The sequence below is a fragment of the Papio anubis genome, chromosome 4 (assembly GCF_008728515.1).
Source record: "Papio anubis isolate 15944 chromosome 4, Panubis1.0, whole genome shotgun sequence".
NCBI lineage: Eukaryota > Metazoa > Chordata > Mammalia > Primates > Cercopithecidae > Papio > Papio anubis.
Window position 1 is genome coordinate 15,013,465 of NC_044979.1, and position 7,914 is coordinate 15,021,378.

The 7,914-nt window shown below is 42.9% G+C and overlaps 1 non-coding gene across 3 annotated transcripts in view; it reads right to left on the reverse strand.

Annotated features, from left to right (window-relative positions):
• Positions 1 to 7,914, reverse strand: part of LOC103883311 — a 90,311-nt gene that overhangs the window by 17,502 nt on the left and 64,895 nt on the right. The gene's annotated exons all lie outside the window — the stretch shown is intronic.

Consider the following 7,914-nt stretch of genomic DNA (forward strand, 5'->3'; position numbering starts at 1 on the left):
TTCTAGGCAAAAAAAATTACTAGCTTTATGCTGCAGGCCCCATACCTTGAAAGGACACACCTTGGAAGAAAAATGGGTGTATATTTTGTAGGGGCTGGGCAAGGGGCTTGCTGGTTGGAACAGCAGGAAAAGGAGAAACCAGGTTTCCAGTCTACCTTTTCCATCTCTGCTTGTGCAGGTTCTGGGCAGGTTTCTCTCCAAGATCTTGTCTCTTTGCTACTGTTGCTGTCCCTGGATAAATTGGGGATGCTGAGGAGGTTGTGATCTTGTTTTGCTGAACTGCCCTCTGGCTCTCTTTCCTGTACATAAGGAAATTCTGAGATGGGAAGACTAGTAAAGTATTTGGAAAGGCTAAGAACTGGCTTAGAAGTGAAGTTGAGGTTAACAGGGTAGACCAGTGAGAATTTTGGTGGCAGTTTTAAAACTTACATCCCCTCCCAGTTATTTAAACAGAGAAAAGTCATTTATTAGGGAAAGACCCACAGAATCTGTAGGAGGGCAATGGAGTTGGGCAAGGATGAAGCCAGGAACCAATGCACAGCACATAGCGGGACTGCTCCAGTGAAGACACCACAGTTCTGCTGCTAGTGACCAACCATATATCATGCTGGGGAGTCGGATACCAGACCCTCAGCCCTGAGAAGCTGAGTGCTCCCTCACATCCTTCTCTCCATAAGATGCCTGTCTCATCACATGACCCTATTCAGAAGCAGAATCATGTATGGGCATCTGACTGAGGAAGCCTGAGTTACTGGGAAGGAGTCGGCTGTAGTGGGGAAAGGGATTTCAGGACATCAAAGACATTTGGGTGATTTTTTTAGGAAGGCTTGCAATGTGGTGAGGGAGGAGCCCTCCCCCTCTCACCCCTCAACCTCCACACCAAAATCAATTACCTGTCATTGCACTGGGACTTATGGCCCATGAAGGATGCAATTATATCCTGGCCACAAGGCTAGAGAAGGAAGTCTAAGGGGGTTCAGTCACAATGTGATTATGTTCGCAAAATATAGGCCTATTTTCAGCTTTACCTAATGTCGCTGTTAGACTTGAAAGTTATTTGTCTTTGGCAAAATATTTTGCTGCATGGGTAGTTGAAATTAAAAGCGTCAGCAAAAGAAATTTACTCCCAAATTATCTAAACCATTTTACCCAGAATATTCCTGGAAAACTATATTATCAAAGAGTACAACATGATATAGTTCACTGTATTTTCCTATAAGGACGATATGATAGAAGGTTGGTTTTCTGACTAAAAATTACCATTAAATTAATCCTCCATATGGCCAAAAAGACACCAAAATAAAAGTATTATCAGTCTTTGAAATAAAGTAGTGAAATAAGTCTAATTCTTTAACAAAATCTGTATAAGTAGTACTATTCTTAATGCAAGTGTCCCAATCATAAAAAGCACATATAGATCCTAAAAAATATAACTTGATATTTATTATAAACTTAACTGTTTTTATAATAGGTTAGATTTAGTAATCTTTTATAAAATCTAGATTGTTTTTCGTAGATAGAACTTTAGAATAAATGTTTAGACAATCTAGATATCTTAAAATTGGTTTTTTAAAAGATGTTTGAAATAGATTTCTTCTTCTTCTTCTTCTTCTTCTTCTTCTTCTTCTTCTTCTTCTTCTTCTTCTTCTTCTTCTTCTTCTCCTCCTCCTCCTCCTCCTTCTCCTTCTTCGAGATGGAGTCTACTCTATCAACCAGGCTGGGGTACAGTGGTGTGATCTCAGCTCACTGCAACCTCTTCCTCCTGGATTCAAGTGATCTTCCTGCTTCAGGCTCCCAAGCAGCTAGGACTACAAGTGTGTACCATCACACCTGGCTAATTTTTGTATTTTTAGTAGAGAGGGGATTTCACCACGTTGGCCAGGCTGGTTTCAAACTCCTGACCTCAGGTGATCCACCCGCCTCAGCCTCCCAAAGTGCTGGGATCACAGGTGTGAGCCACCGCACCCAGGCTGCTTCTTCTTCAAACATTTCTTTAATAAACAGGAGCCTTCAAAATCATTCTACTGATCTTAATGCTACCTCAAACTAGCAGAGTGGAATTTTAAATCTATGTTTCATGGTGGCTATATTAATAATGATTACAGTGCTTCTCCCACCACAACTCGAAAAACTAAGAAACTCTAAAATCCAACCAGTATCATATATAAAGCTTAGAGTCAGACCTCTGGCTCCATTTGGGAAATACTTGAAATTGGGCCGGGCTGCTGTGGCCTCACCCAGCCCCAATATTCTCCTTCCTCAAATGAAATAATATCTATGAAATTTCTTGAAATTAAGCACTGTACAAACATAAATATTTTTCTTTTCGTGGAAAGAGGAGAAGTGGAACACTCTCCTAGCAAGACAAGAGCTGGACAGTCATCTTTACGACGGGAGCCGGGAGAATTTCACTGGATTCCTTTCCATTTGACTTGGAGGTAGATGGAGAGAGGAAGGAGGTCTGTAAGGCAGGTTCTCAGTCAGCACCCCTCACTCTCCCACTCCATCTTCAAGACAGTTGCTGTATGTTCACTATCAACAGGAACAAAGGCAAGATGAAAAACAGCTCCTGTGCCTCTGAACAGCTTCCGGACCTCAATTTACTCTTGGCTCATCACTTCCAGCCCCTGCACTCACTACCTTCTTTTGGCCTCCCTCTGGCTCCAGTGTGCCCATGTCCACCCTACCTGGCCAGAAGACGGCTTCCTGAACTGGACTCTATCGTCACCTTTGGGCTTAACCCAGTAGCCTTCTACAGGCTACAGTCAGCTTCCAGGATGTGAGGCAGCACTGAAACTTTCTGCATTTACTGCAAAGCTTAAGGAACAGTTTCAACTAACAGAGCTTCTAAAAAGGTGCTTCCAAAATATCTCTCACAACCTCCCAAGGATGGCATAAAACACTTCAGGTCTGAGGCAGAGAACTGTTGGAACAGTTTGTATTTTGCAAAGGAGAAAAATGTGAAAATGTTCAGTTTACAAGGCACAGCAGGATAGAAGTAAATGTGTGAGGAAATAAAAATTAATCTCTGTTTCTAGCATTGGCTTGACTAGCACCTTTCTTCTAAACTCTTCAAAGCATTTCGACAGAAAAATACCTACTATTCATTGAGGGCTTATCATGAACTGGACACTGTGCTAAGTGCTCTGCATGGATCATCTCATTTAATCTTCACAAAAACCAGTGAGTCAGGTATTACCATCCTCCCCATTTTACATCAGAAGAAACTGAGGCAGTAGAGACTTTAACTTGCCCATTGCTGCAAATGCACAAGGTAGGAACCAAGATTCAGACTTGCGCATTCAGGGTCTAGAACCTATACCTTTAGCCACCAGGCTATGCTGCCTCCAGAGGAGTCTTGGTGGGTTAAGTACATGAAACAACCTCCACTACACAGAGTGCATCTGACACTGGAAAAGATTTGAAAATCTTGGGAATATGTCACAGCCAGGATGGAATTCCCAGGTCCCAGACCACAAGACCTCAAATCTATTGTAGAAACTAAGGGGAGCTGGTTTATTGAACAAGATGAATTCACAAAGTGTAATCAGAAAAGAGCTGTGTTCTTTCTCATCTCCATACCCTCAAACCTGCACCATGGGGCTAGTCCTTCCCCTTGCCTTGGACTAAATCCATAACAGCTAGCATAAATGTTCTCGTTCCTTCCAGAAAATCAAAACATTTTCATTCACTTTAAGTCCCCAAAACATTCTCATTGCAGTCTTGAAAATATCCAGCCCAAGGTAAAATCAAAACTCTAAACCTTGTTTTAAGATAAAGCTTCTTCTCACTCCCAACCCCAAGAGCTTAAAGTGGGGGATGTTGGCTTCTTCTCTCTTCTCAAACCTTCCTAGCTTCCTCACGTCCCTCCCCTGCCTGACCCCCACTAGACTCCTTCTGACTCCTCACGGGTTAGAGCAGGGGACAGAGACAGGTCTAACTGCTCCGTTGATGTGCAGTGATGCAACCTGGAAGCACTTGGAGAGCAAGAAGGAGATCAGACTCGAGAAGACAAGAGAAAGTATAGAGAACAAAGCTGGAGGATCTTTAATCATAAATTAACCCCAGGGCAACCTGGGATGGGAGTAAGAAAAGAGGTTAGAATCTGTGTTAGTTTCCCATTGCTGCTACAGCGAATTGCCATACATTTGTAACTTAAAACAACATAAATTTATTCTCTCACAGTTCTGGAAGTCAGAAGTTCAAAATCAATTTTACTGGGCTAGGGTCAAGGCATTGGCTGGGCTTGTTCCTTCTGGCAGCTTCAGAGGAAAACTCATTTCCTTGCCTTTTTCAGCTTTTAGTGGCTGCCTGCATTCCTGGGCTTGTGACCTCTTCCTCACGTCATTCTAACTTCTCGCTTCTATCTTCACATCTCTTGACCTTTGGTGTGGGTTGTCAGTCATCCTGTTCCATTCAGTTCTTTCATGGATACAGTCGACTGGGGCTGTGGATCTATGTGAGCAGGGAAGGGAGTGAAGAAATGCAGCCAGGATAGGGCACACCACAGCACCAAGCAGCTACAACATAATCAGACTGCAAGCATTAAACAGAAGGCATGTGGAGTAGTTTTCTAAAGTAGCCTGTTTGATTCTTTGTAAAAGGCCCTTCACAATTTCCCCAGCTTGATATGGGCTTGGCTCTAAAGAGGAGACAGAGGCAGAAAGATCTGATGCTGATGTTCCTGCCTCTCTCTCTGAAGACCCTCATGATTATATTGGGCAAACCTGGCTAACCCAGGATACTCTCCCCATCTCAAAATACTTAATCACCTCTGCAAAATCCCTTTTGCTATAGAAGATAACAGTCATAGACTTGGGAGATTAGGACAGAAGGTGGACACATGTGCAGGGCCATTATTCAGCCTATCACCAGGTCCAAAATGTTAGGAAATAATTGAGGCAAATGCTTAGGCCTGGAGGGGAGCCAGAAGGCTCTAGAAATAAAAGCGAGTCAGCTTCCTTAACTTAAGGCCAGGAAGCAAATTATATCTAAACAGCAGGAAACACCCAGCCAGAACTCGTTTCTCTACTCCTTTTGAATATTAAGATATGTCACTTTGCTTAATTCAATCATGGAAAAGATCTTGACAGCAGAAAGACACTGCTTCTGCTTTTGCAAGCTTCTGTGTGGAATTCCACAATGCCAGAGCATCAAGAGACCTTCGCCTTCTTCCATTGCAACCATTTTTTTTTTTTTTTTTTTGAGATGGAGTCTCACTCTGTCTCCCAGGCTGGAGTGCAGTGGCATGATCTCAGGTCACTGCAACCTCCACCTCCTGGGTTCAAGTGATTCTCCTGCCTCAGCCTCCCAAGTAGCTAGGACTACAGCAGGCGCATGCCACCACACCCAGCTAATTTTTTGTATTTTTAGTAGAGACGGGATTTCACCATGTTAGCCAGGATGGTCTCGATCTCCTGACCTCATGATCGGCCCACCTTGGCCTCCCAAAGTGCTGGGATTACAGGTGTCAGGAACCGTGCCTAGCCGCTTGCAACCACTTTCTTTTATAAAGCAATGTGAGAGGCAGCATGATCTAGCGAAAAATGTCCAATATTTGAAATTTGACATCAGGCATATCCCATCTTGACTGGTTCTTTACCAGCTGTCTACCTCTGGCCCAGTCTCTGTCCACCTTGCAGAATTGTTCTGAATGTGACAGAACAACGTTTTCCTTTCCTCACTCCTGAGACATGACACAGACTCTGTCCCGTCTTTAGAGCTGAGTCCGTATCAGGCTGGGGAAACTGAGAAGGACCTTTCAAAAAGAATCAAACAGGCTGCTTTAGAAAAATATTCCACGTCGGCCAGGTGCGGTGGCTCAAGCCTGTAATCCCAGCACTCTGGGAGGCCAAGATGGGCCGATCACCTGAGGTCAGGAGTTCAAGACCAGCGTGGCCAACATGATGAAACCCCATCTCTACTAAATATACAAAAATTATCCAGGTATAATTCAAGATGGATTAAAGACTTAAATGTTAGACCTAAAACTATAAAAACCATAGAAGAAAACCTAGGCAATACCATTCAGGACATAAGCATGGGCAAGGACTTCATGTCTAAAACACCAAAAGCAATGGCAACAAAAGCCAAAATTGACAAATGGGATCTAATTAAACTAAAGAGCTTCTGCACAGCAAAAGAAACTACCATCAGAGTGAACAGGCAACCTACAGAATGGGAGAAAATTTTTACAATCTACTCGTCTGACAAAGGGCTAGTATCCAGAACCTACAAAGAACTCAAACAAATTTACAAGAAAAAAACAAACAACCCCATCAGAAAGTGGGCAAAGGATATGAACAGACACTTCTCAAAAGAAGACATTTATGCAGCCAACAGACACATGAAAAAATGCTCATCATCACTGGCCATCAGAGAAATGCAAATCAAAACCACAGTGAGACACCGTCTCACACCAGTTAGAATGGCAATCATTAAAGAGTCAGGAAACAACAGGTGCTGGAGAGGATGTGGAGAAATAAGAACACTTTTACACTGTTGGTGGGATTGTAAACTAGTTCAACCACTGTGGAAGACAGTGTGGCGATTCCTCAAGGATCTAGAACTAGAAATACCAGTTGACCCAGCCATCCCATTACTGGGGATATACCCAAAGGATTATAAATCATGCTGCTATCAAGACACATGCACACATACGTTTATTGTGGCACTGTTCACAATAGTAAAGACTTGGAACCAACCCAAATGTCCATCAATGATAGACTGGATTAAGAAAATGTGCCACATATACACTATGGAATAATACTATGCAGCCATAAAAAAGGACGAGTTCATGTCCTTTGTAGTGACATGGATGAAGCTGGAAACCATCATTCTCAGCAAACTGTCACAAGGACAAAAAACCAAACACTGCATGTTCTCACTCATAGGTGGGAATTGAACAAAGAGAACACTTGGACACAGGAAGGAGAACATCACACACTGGGGCCTGTCATGGGGTGGGGGTAGGGGGAAGGGATGGCATTAGGAGATATACCTAATGTAAATGACGAGTTAATGGGTGCAGCACACCAATATGGCACATGCATACATATGTAACAAACCTAGAACTTAAAGTATAATAATAAAAAATTATCCAGGCATGGTGACAGGTGCCTGTAGTCCCAACTACTCAGGAGGCTGAGGCAGAAGAATCACTTGAACCCAGGAGGCGGAGGCTGCAGTGAGCCGAGATTGCATCACTGCATTCCAGCCTGGTTGACAGAGTGAGACTCCGTCTCAAAAAAATAAATAAATTTAAAAAAAGAAAAGAAAGAAAAGGAAAGGAAAATATTCCATGTGCCTTGTGTTTAGTGCTCAGAATCTGATTACCTTGTAGCTGCTTGCTGCTGCAGTGTGCCCTGTCCTGCCTGTGTTTCAGCAGGACGAGCTAAATAACAAAAAGAAGAGACGCCCAATTCCCTGTCCAAGATGGACACCATATGGAGAATTGCAGGCACAAGGATAACACTTAAAGAAAAATAGATCAATCTATTTTTTCTTTATTAATTCCAAATTTCTGAAGTCCTGAGGCACCTACCTCAAAACCCAAAGCTTTGGATTTGAACACTGAGATTTTGATAAACTAGGAAACTCAGGATATGACATAAGGGAAATCTTCCATTTCATTAGGGGGCAAAACCTTTTCTTTCTGACACAGGCTTGGGAATAAATAAAGGAAGAGAAAAGTAGAAGAAGCAGACAATCAAATATATGTGTTCTAACCAGCCCTCCAAGGGACTGAGGCCCTGAGGATGAAGAGGTAGGATAAGAAGAGGCCAAAGGTAGAAATACTTTCCTGATCACCATTCAGAGTCCTACCAAGAGACTGTTGTTCAGGGCGACCCAGAAACTCCACAGGTGTTGAGGGACGATAGAAAAGCAGCAGTGAAGGAGGGTGGCAGGCAAGTC